This window comes from Rhinatrema bivittatum, chromosome 3, assembly GCF_901001135.1.
Source record: "Rhinatrema bivittatum chromosome 3, aRhiBiv1.1, whole genome shotgun sequence".
Lineage (NCBI taxonomy): Eukaryota > Metazoa > Chordata > Amphibia > Gymnophiona > Rhinatrematidae > Rhinatrema > Rhinatrema bivittatum.
The window spans coordinates 162454569-162472741 of NC_042617.1; the positions used below are offsets into that span (position 1 = coordinate 162454569).

General features: G+C 42.4%; 1 protein-coding gene across 5 annotated transcripts in view; it reads right to left on the minus strand.

The window, feature by feature from the left end:
• The window catches only part of BIRC6 (baculoviral IAP repeat containing 6), a 1045545-nt gene that overhangs the window by 913710 nt on the left and 113662 nt on the right, over positions 1–18173 (minus strand). The window lies entirely within an intron of this gene.

Sequence of the window (18173 nt, forward strand, 5' to 3'; positions counted from 1 at the left end):
CACATACTTATGATCTTTAGAGCTAGCCGCCCAGCAGGCAGTAGAGTAGTGGGGAAACGACAACAGCCTTTCATGATGCTTGCGCACATGAGTCTCCTGTAGGAAAGCTATTCCCACCTTCTGACGTTGGAGCTCCTTGGCAAGTAATGAGCGCTTTCGCGGAGTATTTAGCCCTTTCACATTTAAGGAGAGAATTTTAGTAGCCATGAGTCAGAGGAAAACAGCTAGCCACTAAAAATAACGGGAGTTCCCCAACCCATTGCATATACCAAAGAGAAAAAAAAAAAAAAAGAGGTACCCTTACCCAATCCTTCATCGCCCCGAACGTAAGAAAGAGAACATGTGCCCCTGTGTGTGCCCCCATAGTGATACCGTATCCCACCATCCGCCCCAGGGATACACAGAAAATGGGAGCCATGAGCACCCGATATACAGCAGTCACCAACCCCCAAAACCCGCCTGCCCCCCCAGCCCGCCTCCTAATACAAAGAAAAATCATCAACCTGAACAGTAAACCCGCATGCATACCAAGTGTACAGTGTGTTAACCAATACCACACATGCAACGCAGAGTAGCACAGAAACCTCTGGAATAGAGTCAATCAGTAGCCAGAACCAAGTCCACATAGCAGTAATAAAGCATCTGCTTGAGTTCAAGGCCTGCAAAGGAAGAAGATGCTGATCCAGAAGAGAGATCACCCTTGCTCCTTCGGAGGGGAGCGACGAACATCCGACTGCCTCCTCAGCCTTTTTCCCCCCTTGTCAGTGCGCTGCCAGCGTGGAGCTGCATCCAGCCTTCCCAAGGGCGCCGCCATCTTAGGAGCCTGAAACGATGCTGGAAGTTGAGCCTTTTGAAAGGCCTCTACTGCGTCCGACAGCGTTTTAATTCTTTAAGTCACTCCTTGTGCCTGAAATAATAGTCCAAAAGGGAAGGTCCAACGATACTTGATATCCTTGGAGCGTAGGACAGCCGTAACCTCTCGCAAGGCGTACCGCTTCTGAAGTGTGACGGGCGCTAGGTCTTGATAGATGGAAATGGGCAGGTTGTTCCACTGGACTTCCTTCTGGGAGCGGGAAGCAGCATACACCTTCTCCTTGACTAAAAAGCTGTGGAAGCAGATGACTAAGTCTCGGGGCTTCTGATCCCTGCGTGGGCCCAGCGCACGGTGCACACGTTCCAAACGCACCTCCGGGGGTGCTGCCGGTGAAGTAGCCGCGCCATCTGGGCCTCCAAGAAGCAATTGCTGACAAATTTGGGTAGCCACCAGTGCTGCGTCAGAGAATTCAGGAGTTTCAGGCACCCCCCGTATGCGGAGATTAGCCCTCCAGTTTCTATTTTCTAAGTCCTCGAGTTTCTCCTGCAGCTCCAAAATCTCAGACTGAACGTGGGTTCCCTGACTTTGTAGGGAGTTTAGGGCCTCACCTTGAGAGTCGACCCTGTTTTCCACATCATCTACCCTGTTCCCCAGTGCCACCAGATCTTCTTTTAGGTCTGCTACAGAGGCCATGATATCCTGTTTGTGCTGTTTCATGTCCTTTCGGAGTTCCATAAACCATTGCCGGACCTCGGATCGGGTGAGAAAATTGTCTGCCGAGGTAACGGCCCCGCCGGGCGTCGCCACACTCGGCGCCACGGCCTCCTCACTGTCCCCTGCGCTGAGATCGCCGTCAGAGGCGCCATCTTGGTCCGGGTCTGGCGGTAGCTGATTATAAGAAAAACGCCGAAGATCAGCCGTCTTTCTCTTTGATGCCATCAAAAGAGGTAGGCTGGCACTGAGGACAAGTCTCCCGAGCAAGAAGAACAAAAATTTACTCAGTTCGCTGCCGGTTTCGCGGGCGGCGGGCTCGTGGGGGAGCGGAGCTCAAGTGCTATGCGTCTGCTCTCATCGGCTGCGTTAGAGCGCCCCCCTTCGCGGGCGGCGGGCTTGTGGGGGAGCGGAGCTCAAGTGCTATGCGTCTGCTCTCATCGGCTGCGTTAGAGCGCCCCCCAGGGCAAGCTATTTTAAGCCCTATCAATTCCTTCTTTGTCCCATTTTGAAAAGCCGTAGCGATACACCAATTTTAAGATATCAACCAAGTATGCGGTGATATTTTACCTTTTTCTAGTGAAATTCAATGTATCCAAATTAATTCCAAGTACATTGTTCAAAAAATTGAGCGTAGTTTGAAGTTGAATTAGATTAAATAAAATGATATCCATAAGTAACATACATAAGTAAAACAAGATACCTTAAGGAAAGCTCTATTACACAATTATGCAGTAAGACTATGGAGATATCACTCCTTAATTAACCCTTATAAATTGTTTTGTGTTTTTAGCGAGCCAGGTCTGATTTGTGCTCGGCTTTCTGGACTCAGAGCTTTGAATTGCACCCTTACCTCCATGGTTTGATCTTGGATAAAACTCTCCCAGATACCTTTTGTTTCCACCACTTTTTAGACTCATGAAGTTTCTCCGCAGTCAGATACTCGAAAATTGCGAGCTTGATCATCTTATTATTCCATGAGTGAAAGCTGGTGGGTCTACAGAAAGCCATACTGAAAAGATGGTTTGTTTGGCCATTAAAGAAGCTTTAGCAAGGAATAATTTTTTAGATTTCCCAATATGGGGTTGCTTAGTAGTATATAATCCAAAAAGCCATATTCTAGGGTGATTTGCTCATAATCTTAGTCACACCACTGGCTGCAATGTTTTAACTGTCTTAGAGAAGGAGGGTCACTCTTTCCTGGTAGCAATCTGGCTATAACTAATATTGCTAAACCTGGATGGGACACTACACTATGTGAGTTGTATAGACCCATCTTTCTCAAACTTAGATCTTAAAATATTAGCACAGTTCTGGCTGTGCATCTAAATTTAGTTATTTCATCCCTGGTTCATACAGATCAAGTTGGATTTATATTCAATAGGATGGCCGCTGATGTGCGTAAAACTGTTGACCTTATGTGGTGAATTAAGATGAAAAAAAAAACCCATCTCTTTTGTTAACTGTAGAAGTCGAAAAGGCATATATTGATCTTTTTTGTTTAAAACTCTGGAGAGAATGCAATTTGGGAATTATTTTTTGTAATGGATTAAGAAATTGTATGATTGCCCTCATGCCTGTGTCAATGGTGGGTATGCTGAGAGTTTTTTGGTTGGAAGAGGCACAAGACAGTCATGCCCACTTTCTCCATTAATTTTTGCTTTTGTCTTAGAACTTTTTGCAATCAAAATAAGAGGAGCTACTGATATCTTAGGATTTAACATTGGTAGTTCTCATTTTAACTTATTATTTGCTGATATTTTATTTACACAGACCAGCCCTATTAAGTCCCTCTTGGACTATGTGGCTAAAATGAAAATTTTAGCACTGTTTCTGGGTTCAAAATTAATCTAGACAAATCAGAAATCTTGAACATAACTGTCCCACAGCATAGGTCAGTGTTACTTCAGCGGAAATATCTTTTTAAATGGGCTAAACAAAAGATTAAATATCTGGGAGTTTATCTTAGTGACTGAATTGAAGATCTATATAATTTGAACTATCTTCCCCATGAACAAGGATCTGGACAAATGGGAAAAGGTACGGGCTCTCATGGTTGGGAAAATAAGCAATTTTTAAGATGAACATCCTGCCCAGATTTAGTTATCTATTTTTAACTTTACCTATTGCAGTAGCTTCAATTTTGAAATCCTGATAGAAAAATTGTTTTCCTTCATTTGGAGTCGCAGACCACCCAAGGTATCAGTCTTGTAATGTCCCAGCTCAAGAGCAAAGGAGGACTGTGTGTACCTAATTTAAACTGGTATTATGCTGCATCTCAAGAGCAATTATAGATTTGAACAGGAAAAGCATATATGAAGCAATGGCTGCAATTAGAGCAATCCTTACTGGGTCAAATGCCTATTCAAGCTTTAACTTGGCAACTGAAGAATACTTGCTGATCCCTAGAATGCATGCACCCTTCTCTGGAGAATACCCTAAGAATTTGGTCACGCTGGCATACCAAGTTAGAACAGAAATTACTTCTAGCTAATACACCTATTTCATAACTGAGTTTCCCGCTTACCCTTCTATGTGAGCCTTTGCTGATTGGAAAGAAAAAGGGATTTATTATATGGAACATTTAATGGAAGGGGGGGAATTTTTCAATTTTAATTATCTGGCTCAAAAATTTGGATTGCATGCCCATAATTTTCTCCCATATGCTCATAGGAATTATTAGTGATTCATTGTCCCTGGGGAAATCCCTATTTGAAAGTTTTCATGATAAGGTTGATGTTTTGAGAGGAATCACTTCAAAATTGTATGGTTTGTTTAGTTCTGAGCTGCAAGAATCTCCAATTTATATTAAAGACTGGGAGAGGGATTTAGGGACATCTTTAACTGAAACGGAGTAGGACCTCTCTTTTCACTACATGAGTAAATGCTCTGTCTCAGTTACACTAGTCGAAAATGGTTATAAAATATTACTTCGATGGTATTATACGCCGGAGAGAGCTCATAAGACGTATCCTCATGTAGACAATAAGTGTTGGAGGGGATATGGGGAACTGGGATCCATCTACCATATTTGGTGATTATGTGGAATAATACTGGATTACTGGAACTCTACTGTTTCCTGGTTACACAATGAAACGGGTGTAGATGTTATCCTTAATCCTAAATATGTTCTATTTAATGTACCTGTACCAGATGTTGATAGAATGACGCAAAAATTGCTTCAGCAGATATTTTTGGCTGCAAGATATGAGGTTGCCGTTATCTTGGAAAAGTAAACCAGCACCTACTTTTATATGCAATCCTCACTTGTTTGCATAAGACTTATTGTTTATCTAAGATTTCTGCTTTGTAGAAAAATTCAGTATTAAAATTTGAAAACAGAATCTGGTTTCCTTATGTGACCAGGTATATATCGCAAAAATCTAAACTTCAAGTTACAGTTTTACTTGTTTTAATTTACTTGGTGTTTATCACTATATATCTATACATGGGGGTAATAGTGATTGTGCACCTTCGTTACTAATATTATTAACATTAACATCACTATTGTTTTTCTCTCTCTTTTACTTGGCTGAATCTCCTCCAGGGTGTGTGTGTGGGGGGGGGGGGGGGTGTTAGGATATGCTGATTGCTGAGGTTTGTATTATTGGAAATATACTATTGTGAGCTTGCCTTTCTCTTATGATATTGTTGCAGCTGATTTTATGCTTGTCATACTAAAAACTGTAAATAAAAAAAGAAGGCAACAGCACTTCTGAAACCTAAAATGTGTTGGGCTTATACACTTATGAACATGAGCTGAAGGGAAAAATGTTTAATACAACTGAACATTTAAGTCCAAGTTCAACATGCTCTTAGGCAGGAACTTGGGATGAGTGTGTAGCACCACCCTATTATGATGAAACAGTGTAAGGTGGATGCGTCACAAACCTCTGGAGTGCACACTCTCCAAGCTGAAGTGACCATCACTAAAAAAAACATGACTTTCCAGACCAGTTACTTTAGCTCCAAGGAGGCTAGAAGCTCAAAGATTGATTTCATCAACTGGGTACAAACCACACTAAGATCCCATGACAAACAAGTTTGTTTGCTGTAAATAATGTTTTCCACACATAGCAGGATAAATTAGCCATGATATGTGGGTGATGTCACCTAGCAGTACCAAACGAAACTTTCTCCAACCTAGTACAGCTTTTGCATGGGAATTCTACGCCTGTGTCGATTTAAGAACTAATCTAGCTAGGTAGTAGACTCAGGGAGGAAGGGTAGGTATTTAGGATGACTAATTAATCCTGTTATCTGCAGAACACAGTTTACAGTAAGCAGACTTGCTTTTTGTGTTTAGGTTTGAATTTGCCATGATATATGGGGAGTCCCAAGTTGAGGGTTGCAGTGGAGCAATTACTGAAAAAAACAACCCCAACCCTATCATGGAGAATGGACTACTGGGTGAACAGGTTATGCAAAACTGCCTACCCGAATTTATTGATAATTTGTCACCCTTGGATAAACTGTCACCAGAGAGTAAGAGAACATAAAGATGTGTACTGATAACCAAGTTGCAATTTTGCAGATGTCTTCAATAGATACAGCACACAGATCAACTACTGATGCAACCATGGCTCTCCTTGGTAAGCCTTTATAGACCACCCACTTTCAGCTCACACCCCACCGATGTAAACCCCCCCCCCCCCCCACAACCTCCCGAAGCCCCCACCTTAACCCTCATCCAACCCTACTTTCCCCACCAATATTATCTGATCCTATCAAAAATATTTCTCTCCAATCTTAACACGTCTCCTCGTTGCAATGTAAATAGTTATAAATTACAAAATACCTCATACGATGTAAGTCCGTATTTATATTAATATACTATAAATGTTACTTTGAATTACTATTACCTTAATATCTTATAAATGTTAAAATATATACTCATCTCTTTATTTCCTTGACAAGTTACCATGTTACAATGTAAAATAAGGCACAACCTGCCCTATTCACTCAGTTATATGTAAACCGATGTGTTATCTCGATCGAATGTCGGTATATAAAAGCAAATAAATAAATAAATATGGATGCCTGCTAAACTATAGCAATATGCAAAACAGTCTGCTAGACAATTGGACAATGTTCACTTGGCCACTTCTATACTTAATCAGTTAGGATCAGAAGAGACAAAAGAGCTGGGAAGCCTGATGTAGCTTATTCCTTTTCTAATAAGCTAGTGCCCTCTTATAGTACAAGGTGTGGAGAATTTTTTCACCTTCAACGTATCTTCAGGAAGAACGCAGGAAGTATGATGGCTTGATTAATATGGAAAGCTGATACTACTTTCAGTAGGAATTTTGGGTGGATGTGGAGCAGAACCCTATTGTGGAAGAACTAGGGAGAGAAATGATTTAGAGGATGAAGTTCACTGACCCTTCTGGCTCATGTAACTGCTACCAAGAACAGTACTTTCCATGGTAGGAACTTGAGAGCACAAATTCCAATGGCTGAAAAGATGGTTTCATGAGATGCACAAGGACCATATTTAGATCCCATGGAGCAGGTGGTTTTAAGAACATAAGAACATGCCATACTGGGTCAGACCAATGATCCATTAAGCCCAGCATCCTGTTTCCAACAGTGGCCAATCTTGATTCTCCAAGTGGGAAATTCAGTTGATTTCTTGAAATTTATTAAGAATCCCAAGCACTACAAAAGTTTGCAAGGATGTTAGTACAGCTCTCTGGGAATCTGATGTCACCAACCAGTCATCCAAATAAGGGAAAACTTGAATGCCCTGTTGCCGAAGATGTGCTGCTACTATAGCTAGGCGCTTTGTGAAGACACTCTGAGCTGATAAGCTGAAGGGGAGCACTTTGTATAGGTAGTGGGAAAAGTGCACTATAAGGTGCAGGTAGTACCAGGGGGAGGGACAGATGAGAATATGAGCATATGCATCCTTTAAATCCAGAGCGCACATCCATTATCTCTTCATGATAAAGAGGGAATTCATTTTGAACATCTCCCAAAGTATGTATGTGTTCAGACTTCTTAAATTCAAGATGGGTCTCAGTCCTACAGATTTCTCGGGGATGAGGAAGTAGCAGGAGTAAAAACCTTGGCCATATAGATTGCAAGGAATTGGTTCTATTGCCCACTGATCAAGGAACAACTGCACCTCCAGGCAGAATTGTATCAAGTGAGATAGATCTAGACTGAAATCTGAAAAATAAGGGAGTATGAGAAGCCAGGAGAAATATAAGCAGTATTCAGACTCCATAATTCTGAGAACCCTGCAGTCTTTTGTGATATTGCACTACTCCAGGTATTGCTGGATTCTCCCTCCTACAGGCATGGTTGATTGCTAGGTTTGAAAGATTATCAAAAACTATCTAGGTTTTGACTGGACTTGAGTGGCTTGTCTGGAACAAGATGGAAGTTGATGGTGTTGTGCAAGTAGAGGTGGCATCCAGTAACATTGGAATTGTCGGAATGGACATCTCTGGAAATATGGTCTTTTATAAGAGCAGTTAAGAACACTTTGTTGAATGTTTTTGTTCTGGTCACATGAAGAGGGACCAACACTACATTCTCTGTTTCTTAATTTGCACCACTGTTTCTCTGAGCTTTTCTCTAAAAACATTGTCACTGAGGAAGGGCACATTTGCCAACTTTTCATGGACATCATTTGAAGGTCACTAATTCTAAATCAGGCCATGCAGCATGCACCAGAGGAGGCTAAGGAGGAACATGCAGTAGTGGCAAACACCTTGTAGGCAGAACAAATCAGATGGTGTATATATTTTTCAGCATCTAAAAGGAGTTGAGGGCATGTGATGCCTGTATCTGTGAAGAAAGGGCTTCATTCTTTGTATACAGTCATTTAAGTACTGGACCATGTAGAATTTGTGGTTAGAAACCATTGCAATTAGCATAGAACTCAGAAGCCTCTTTTTCCCTCTAGTAGTTGAGGAACCTTCTCTGGTAGAGTAAGAGTATATTCTAGTTTTCTTCACTGCGTTAGAGAGTCAATTCTACTACTACAGATTGATGGAGCGGTTACACAATTGTAAACTTGGCAGATTTCTGTGCCCTGCACTTAAGGTCTTAAATTCCTTTAAACAGGGAAGCAGGTAATAAGAGTTTCACACATTCATTTGCAATTCTTTCAGAATGTGATGGCTTGGAAGAGCTGCTGGCTCCACTAGAGTTTCCAGAATTTGAAGACCCATAACATATATGTGAGGGTCTCTCCCCTTACACACTTTTATTCCAAAGGTTATTCTCAATTTGTCCAAAAATTTTGAATAAGAAAGATCTTCTGGGCGAAGACGAGTGTTCCAGAAGGTCTGGAGTTTGGGTTGGATGGTATCCCCGAACCCTCTTCAAAGCCCAGAGGTCAGGGAATAATAAGAACATAAGAAATAGTCATGCTGGGTCAGACCAAGGATCCATCAAGCCCAGCATCCTGTTTCCAACAGAGGACAAACCAGGCCACAAGAACCTGGCAAGTGCCCAAACACCAAGAAGAACCCATGCTACTGATGCAATTAATAGCAATAGCTATTACCTAAGTAAACTTGATTAATAGCAGTTAATGGACTTCTCCAAGAACTAGCTACACTAACTGCACTAACCACATCCTCTAGCAACAAATTCCAGAGCTTAATTATGCGTTGAGCGAAAAAGAATTTTCTCCGATTAATCAAATTTGCTACTTGCTAACTTCATGGAATGCCCCCTAGTCCTATTATCTGAAAGTGTAAATAACAGATTCACATCTACTCGTTCAAGACCTCTCATGATCTTAAAGACCTCTATCATATCCCCCCTCAGCCCTCTCTTCTCCAAGCTGAACAGCCCTGACCTCGTCAGCCTTTCCTCACAGGGTGGTTGTTCCATCTCCTTTACCATTTTTGTTTACCCTTCTCTATACCTTCTCCACCGCAACTATATCTTTGAGATGCGGCAACCAGAATTGTACACAGTAATTCAAGGTGTGGTGATAAAGATGGCGACTGAGGCAAGGTTCTCGGTCACCTTGCAGGAGCCTGGCACATCTCTCCTGTGAGTGGCTAGAGTCTACTGCTAAAGAAGGGTGTGGGCTAGAACTTCCTTGCAGGAGTTCAGATATAAGTGTGAACTGGAGACAAGATCCCTCTCTTGTGAGCATAGTAGAAATCCTGAAAAGGAAGGTTTGAATAGTATTCTCTTTTTAACTTAGCCACCAAAAAGGTAAAGAAATCTTTCACTAACTTCACTACTTGGTCAAGTGGTTGACATGCTCTGACCTGGCATGGGTGGTGGAACAGCTTCCTCTGAAACTAAGATCAGAACAACTTTTCAGGTTCTGTAAAATCTGAGACCAAAGTTGGTTGGAAATTTGACGCAGTAAAGAGCAAATGGGATCTGCTGTCTCTAAACGCAATCCTTAGCCTAGTAATTTTCTTGGCAAGATCATTCTGGTGACTGGTGGAAAGAGGGGTATCACATCTCCCTAAGATACTGTAAAACGAATCATGTGACCCACATACAGTTGCATAAGGAGAATTTGCATCTAACAGTGTTAACAGTGGCACTGATACACACATGCATCTGTGCTTTGATGTAGAGTGCTTTGAGTGTTTTGAAGATCAGCACCTCTTCTTTTTGAAGCATGTCAGCTATGTCTATTCGAACACAAGGATTCAGCCTGTTCTTCTGATTGGGAAAATATTTTGGAGGAGTTCCTGCTCAACTCCCTTCCCAGAGAGGCAGACAAAACTGCATTTCGGGAGGAAGACCAATTATTTTGTAAGCCCTTGTCTTCTATGAATGCAGGGATATCCATCCAGAATTATAATAATTAGCCTGTTCATGGTCAGGAGCCAGGCAAATTTAACAAAACTTACGTCCATCTATAATAACCATTTTTCTGCCGCAAATACAGTTTTTAAAACCACTTACTGTGGAGGTCTTCTTTCCCAACATTGTGAGGAATTAATCTCTCTCTCTCTGTCTTTAAGGTAGCACTGAAAAGTGCTGTTTGTTTAATTAATTAATTGCTTCTTATTGATGGAAAAATATAGGTGGCTTCGATAAAGCAAACCCTCACATGAATCTGGCAACCAGGGGCTATACAGAGATGGGGGGTTACCTTGAGGAAGATTCAGAACCAATGTCAGGAAGTATTTCTTCACGGAGAGGGTGGTGGATGCCTGGAATGCCCTTCCGGAGGATGTGGTGAAGACCAGAACTGTGAAGGACTTCAAAGGGGTGTGGGATAAACACTGTGGATCCATAAAGTCAAGAGGCTGCCAATGAAGAGTGGGTGACTCGCCAGAATGTTGGCTACTGCCTGGAGTCAATACCCTTATTAAATAAACATACACATGCTTACTGTGACTCCAACATCGCTCTAAGCTTCAACAGCAAGAGGAAATGTGGAAAAAAGGATTCGCACTCACAAAGAGGGGAGTAGCTGGCTTGTTACGGCGGTTACTACCCCAAATTAAATAAGCCTGATACTTCACTTTCAATGCATATACAGCATAGTTCTCTGATTCAACGGCAGGGGAGAAGAAAAACTGATACTTCACACATCCAGCAGAGCTCTCTGCTTCAACGGCAGGGGAGAAGAAAAGAGGGTTCGCACTCACAAAGCGGGGAGTAGCTGGCTTGTTACGGCGGTTACTACCCCAAACCAAATGTGCCTGATACTTCACTTTCGATGCACATCCAGCATGGCTCTCTGCTTCAACAGCATGGGAGAAGACTGATACTTCACGCATATCCAGCATAGCTCCCTGCTTCAACGGCAGGGGAGAAGAAAAACAACCAATAAGGGCTGTATAACATAGTCTGGGTAAAACAAATAAGCATGGGTGTAGCTTGCTTATTGCGGTGGCTACTACCCCTAACTAATCAAGCTAGATATTTCACTTGGATGCAGCTCCATCACTGCTCTCTACATTAAAGGTGGGGGTGGAAGGGAAATAGAACCAAGAGCTAAGAGAAACAGATAAGTATGAGAGAAAAAATGTGTGAAGCTCGCTGGGCAGACTGGATGGGCCATTTGGTCTTCTTCTGCCGTCATTTCTATGTTTCTATGTTTCTCTGGTAAACACCAACTGCCTTGTGGGTGAAGCCTAATTAAGTTGGTTTTCAAATCAGTCTCTGAAAAATATAGAAGATACTCAAGCAGTTTCATGAGGGACAAGAGAGGATCTAGTGGGTTGCCCTCATACCAGATAGTGAACTTCCATTTCAACCTAAATGATTTTTTGGTGGATTCCTTCCTAGAAGCCAGGACAAAACTTCTTCTGTTGAAAGAACCAGGCCACATAATGAGGACACTTAGTATCAGGGGTTATAGACTTGGGTGGCATGACCAGGGAAAAGAGTAAAGGAGCACCTCTGTTTGCCCTTTCAACAACTAGGTCTAGGGAATGTCTTTGCTCCTGGTTGGAATACACACAAGAGAATGGATATTGTCATGGTTCTACAAGGATATCCAAATCTCTAGGGCTCCTGCTTTCCTTTTTTGGCTGAAGAACTTGATCATTTGGAGTTTCGCCAGGCTGATCTGAAATTCATTCGATGTCAGACCTGATCACTAGTAAGACAGAGGCCACTATACCAGTTCTTACACTTTGTGATCTCAAGAATGTCAGCTCAAAACATTTGTCTGCACATGCACAAGGACAGTGTTGACCATGTTTGCTTCCCTTAGGAACTGAAAGGGAACTCCATCGCAGACCAGTAAGACACCAGGGTATTTGAGGCCTACTAGATTCCATCAACATATTCACATTAGCTAATTGCATTACATTGGCTGCAGCCACCCAAGTTGGCTCTGGCCTTCATCCTAGACACATTTGGTTCTCTGCTAGGTCTCCCGTCCCAGTTTCAGCTGCACTGTATCATAGCTCCCCTAACAATCTATAAAGCTCATGCCTATGGAGTGATATAACAATAAAGGAGATTGCCAATTATTATTGTTGTTACTTAATATAACACTTCATTTTCCAAAATATCCCTGCATGAGAACTATGAAAATCTACCTGCTCAGGTTCCTTCTAACCCCCTAAGTGGGTGGGAGGGGGGGGGGGGGGGGGGGGAAGAGTAGCCTTGAGTCACTGGATCTGTACTCAAAGTACTACATTCAGGATTTTTGTCCTGGAGCCTAGAACCTGCAGAATGGGCCATGCTTGGAGCAGACACGGAAAAAGGAGATATGGGCACCTGGAGTAAGGTTTTCATCTCTTGAACAACAAGGCCATAAAACCACTTTTTCTTTTATGCAAGAAGGATTTCCTATACACCAGAAACTGAGGACAACAAATTGCTGTTTGGGATAACCAATCAGCCAGCCTAGGGTTCCACATCCACAAGACCTAAGCTGGAAAGCACATGGGGGTATCCTGATAGCTGTCAGTAATGGATCCAGAATATTGCATGTGAATTATCTGGTAGTAATCCCTGGAAGAGATAAGGGGGAATGCCCTCATGTATGCATGTGGGGGAACTGCTTAAGAAAAAATGCCATTTTACACATGGATCCAAAGAATATTTATTTATTTATTTATGGTTTTTATATACCGGGAGTTCCTGTATACAATACATATCACTCCGGTTCACAGATAACAGTAATAACTACTGCCGGATGGCAGTTTACATGGAACAGATCTTGGAACAGATCAGAACGCTTGATCTAAGTAAATAAGCAAACCAACTAACTAGGCTTAAACTTTAAACATATAAATAAGGCAGTTTATAATCTTGGATAAATAGTGCAGAGAACAGTACATTAGATACATTGCTGTGGCATTCAGCCACAAGACCCTGTCTGTGGCTGAATGGCTTTCCTGAGCAGTCAGCTGACTAAAGGAGGAGCCAGAGTCCCTCACTGCATAGGGATCTCTTTACTGCTCTCCTTGACTAGTGGGTACCGAATGTCATGGAAAGCTGGAAAGCACATGGGGGTATCCTGATAGCTGTCAGTAATGGATCCAGAATATTGCATGTGAATTATCTGGTAGTAATCCCTGGAAGAGATAAGGGGGAATGCCCTCATGTATGCATGTGGGGGAACTGCTTAAGAAAAAATGCCATTTTACACATGGATCCAAAGAATATTTATTTATTTATTTATGGTTTTTATATACCGGGAGTTCCTGTATACAATACATATCACTCCGGTTCACAGATAACAGTAATAACTACTGCCGGATGGCAGTTTACATGGAACAGATCTTGGAACAGATCAGAACGCTTGATCTAAGTAAATAAGCAAACCAGCTAACTAGGCTTAAACTTTAAACATATAAATAAGGCAGTTTATAATCTTGGATAAATAGTGCAGAGAACAGTACATTAGAACCAAAGGATAGGGGTTGTTATATTTTCTAGTTCTTAGCTCTCTGGGAATGCTTGCAGGAAGAGCCAAGTCTTTAGTTTCACCTTAAACGTAGTATGGCATGGCTCAAGGCGGAGGTCTGGTGGTAGAGAGTTCCAGAGGGACGGGCCCGCCGTTGATAGAGCGCGTTTTCTCAGGGAGAATTTTGCGGGCTGAGTAATCATTCTGTTTTGGTATGCACTTCTAGTCGGCTTATCCGAAGTATGTAGTTGCAGCTTGAAGGTTAAGTTGAGTGGGAATAAGTTATGAAGGGCCTTATGCATCATCATGCTGCTTTTGAACTGTATCCTATATTTAATGGGGAGCCAGTGGAGGTGCTGGAGGATCGGGGTGATGTGGTCTCTTTTTTTGGCGTTGGTGAGAATTCTTGCTGTGGCATTCAGCACCATCTGGAGGGGTTTGGTGGAGCAGGCGGGAAGTCCCAGCAGAAGTGAGTTGCAATAGTCTATTTTTGGGAGAATGATGGCTTGGAGTACTGTGCGGAAATCTCTGTAGCGTAGAAGTGGCTTTAGTTTCTTTAAAACTTGTAATTTAAAGAAGCATTCTTTGGTGGTGTTGTTGATGAATTTATTGAGGCTGAATCTGTCGTCTAGTATTACACCCAGGTCTCTGACATGCGGTGAGGTGGTGTATCCTGAGGTGTCAGGAGAATTGCTTGAGGTCAGCAGGGTAGATTTTTCCGGTGCTATTATCAGGATTTCCGTTTTGTTGGTATTTAGAACCAGGTTGAGGCTGGTTAGAAGCTCGTTGATGGTTGAGAGGCATTTATTCCAGAAGGCCATGGTATTGTGTAATGTGTCCGTTATGGGAATGATGATTTGTATGTCATCCGCGTATAGGAAATGGGTAAGCTTGAGGTTGGTGAGAAGGTGACAGAGTGGGAGAAGATAAATGTTGAAAAGGGTGGGGGAGAGTGAGGATCCCTGTGGAACCCCCATTTTGGCTTGGATGGGATGAGATTCCTTGTTATTTATTTTGACTCTGTATGTTCTGTTCTCTAGGAAGGATTTAAACCAGTTAAACGCTGCTCCTGTGATGCCGATATCTATGAGTCGTTGTAGTAAGCTAGTGTGATTCACGGTGTCGAACGCTGCTGACAGATCCAGGAGTGCGAGAAGGCAAGGATGGCCTTTTTCCAGATTGAAGATAATGGTGTCAGCTAGGGTAGTTAATAGTGATTCGGTGTTCTTTTTCTTTCGGAATCCAAATTGGTTATTGGTGAGGATATTGTTGTCATCAAGGAATTCCGTAAGTTGTCTGTTAACCACTATCTCCATAATTTTGGCTAACATAGGAAGGTTTGCTATAGGTCTGTAGTTAGCAGGATCTGTCGTGGGAAGGTTGGGTTTTTTGAGGAGAGGTTTGAGCCTTGCAGACTTGAGTTGATTGGGAACTTGGCCTTGGGCGAGAGAGCGGTTAATGATATCTGCAAGTGGCTTGGCCACGATGTCAGGGATGGAGCTCAGCAGGTTTGATGGGATATGGTCCAGGGGGTGAGAAGACGGTTTTATCTTCTTGAGAATGTTTGCTATTTCCAAGGTGGACACGGGTTCGAGCGATGTAAGCTCTGGTGTGTGAGTGTTGGGTTGGAGAGCGGGTGCTATAGATGTTTGCGAGCTGTGGAAGTTGATGACGTTTGTGTGAGGGGGAGACCCTTTGAGAGGGGCAACGAGAGTGGTGATTTTGTTGTCAAAGTAGTTGGCTAGCTCATTGGCTTTAAGAGCTTGGTCATCCGGAATGCACGGTCCAGGAGGTTTTGTGAGGGCTGAGACATAGGCGAAGAGTGCTCTTGAATCAAATGAGAAATGGTGTATTTTCTTGGAGAAGAATTCTTTCTTGGTTTTGTTGATTTCGTTTCTGTATGTGTTAAGACATGATTTGTAGTTGAGGAGGGATGTTTTAGTTGGGTTTTTTCGCCATTGGTTTTCTTTGCTACGAAGCTCGTGTTTGCGTGACTTCAGCTCTGAGGTGAACCAAGGCTTCCTGTTGTCTTTGTCTGGGTTGATGGTTTTTGTTTTCATGGGACATACTTGATCGGCGACCTTATTAGTGATGTTGAACCATGAAGATGTGGCTGAGTTGGTGTCTGTGAGGTCTAGCTTCATTAGTTCCTTAGTCAGGTGTTTGCTGAGGTAATCTCCTGAGCACTGTTTTCTAACCGAAATGGAGATAGTTTGGGTTGTATGGGTGGGAGGTTCCGATATCTCTAACATAGATGTGATGATGCTGTGATCAGACCAAGGTACTGTGGAACAGGTTGGAGTGGAGTGAGATGAGAAACCTTCGTTTATAAAGATAAGGTCTAAGGTGTGACCTGCTTTGTGGGTGGGATCTTTTACTATTTGTCTGAAGCCCATATGGTTGAGGGAGGAGAGAAGAGTTTTACAGTTGGAGGATTGAGGTTGGGCATCCACATGAAGGTTGAAGTCTCCCATCAGGATGGTTGGTTTTCCGGAGTTCAAGTGTTTTGCTGTTAGCTCTATGATTGGGGAAGGGTTAGATTCAAGAGTACCGGGGGGAGCGTAGATTAGTGCAATGATCAGATGTTTAGAGTTGAATAGTGCGAATTCTATGTTTGCTATGGAATTGGATGTTTGCAATGTCAGGCCTAGTGGTTTCTTGGCTGCTAGAAGAAGGCCACCTCCTCTTTTTTACGTCTGGGTATGGATAGTATATCGTAGTTCTGGATGGGAAGCTGGTTAATTAGGGCCTTTCTAGAAGAGTGAAATAAATAGTACTATGCCCCTGACTTCTTTTCAAGGGAGAGACAGGGACCCAAAAATTGTGGGTGACCAAACCAGTCTAATACCATTGTCCCTAAAGCCTACACTGAGCATGACAAGAAAGTCCTCATGAGTGTTGTCTGACTACTCAGAGCAAAAGACTCCAAGAACCGCTGTGAGGGAGCACCCCAAGTGTATAGCCATCAAATCCATTGTCCTGGAATATCTTCCTGAGTAAGGGAGAGAGGTAACTGAGCAGATTAAGATGTTACATGCAAACAGCCCTAACCAGGACTGGTATGAAGGGGCTTCAGATAAACACCCTTAGTCGGCCTTTGAACTTTGGAGCCTAAATTACCAGGGCTACTCCAAGGACAGTTAATATCTTAAGAGGGTAAAACTGAAAAGCTGAAGGTAGCATCAAATCCCTATAGAGCAGTGGTTCTCAACCAGTGTGTCAGGACACACTGGAATGTCCCAAAAATTTAACATAGCAAGTATATGCTTTCTATAAAAGCCACATGTGCTTGCTGCTTAAGGAGAGTGCAGAGTAAGGAGCTGGTACTTAAAATTCCCTGTTGCTGCTTTTCCCTCAACCCCGAGGATCACTGTGACCACCAATCCAAGCCATAAATGTTGCAGGCACGCTGTATCCTCCTCTGCCATCCCGCCACACTCCCCCTCCCCGCCAGCTTCTTGGAGTTTGTTTTTCTCTATATGCTTGTTTATAATTTATGGTCTTTTATTCTGTATTAGATAAGAGTCAGTCTTCAATCTGCATATTTATCAGAGGTGAGGGATTCTCCTAACTAGGATGTAGATTCTGTGTAGGAACCTAGAGCAGTCTGACTTTGTTTTTCAAATAGCAAGTGCACTGTGTTCTATATTTGCAGTCTTGCTTTTTCATAGGTAAGGTTGTTGTTGCTGCTCAAGTCCTGGGTGTTAGTGCTCTTATGGTTTGGCTGGTATGCTATATAATTTCTAAATGTTTAACAGATGTTCATGTCATTTCACAAAGTGGCCTGCAGGGAAAGGATTTTAAAGTACTATTACTGAGGTGATATCAGAATTTGAATATATTTTTTGTATGGTGAGTTGAAAGAGGAAATTTCCTAACTCTGCTCTGTATAAATTCCAGAAGAGGTCAGAACTTTGAGGTTGACGGTGAAATGCATGAGAGTGTGTCTGTACTGAAAAACTGTGCTGCATATGCATATCAGTCCCAGATTTCTCACTGATGCAGTAAACAAAAATTAAAATTTGTGTGAAAATAACATTTAAAAATATTTTATAAGCAGTTATTGATGCAGTAGAAATATAACATTCTTTAATTTCATTTTCAGCAATAAAATATCTAGGGGGGGGTTATTATAGCTGTTAAATGTAGTGTGCAACGTGTCACGCCTGTGAGCATCATCCGTCAGGTGTGTCATAACAGAAAAAAGGTTGAGAACCACTGCTATAGAGAGGGTAAAGTAAGCTTTGAGCTTTTTTCCCCCCTCAGGCTCCATTGCTGTAAGAGGGAACATTACACACTTGTCTGGACTGGTCTGGCATGGGCAATAAGAAAGCTTACATT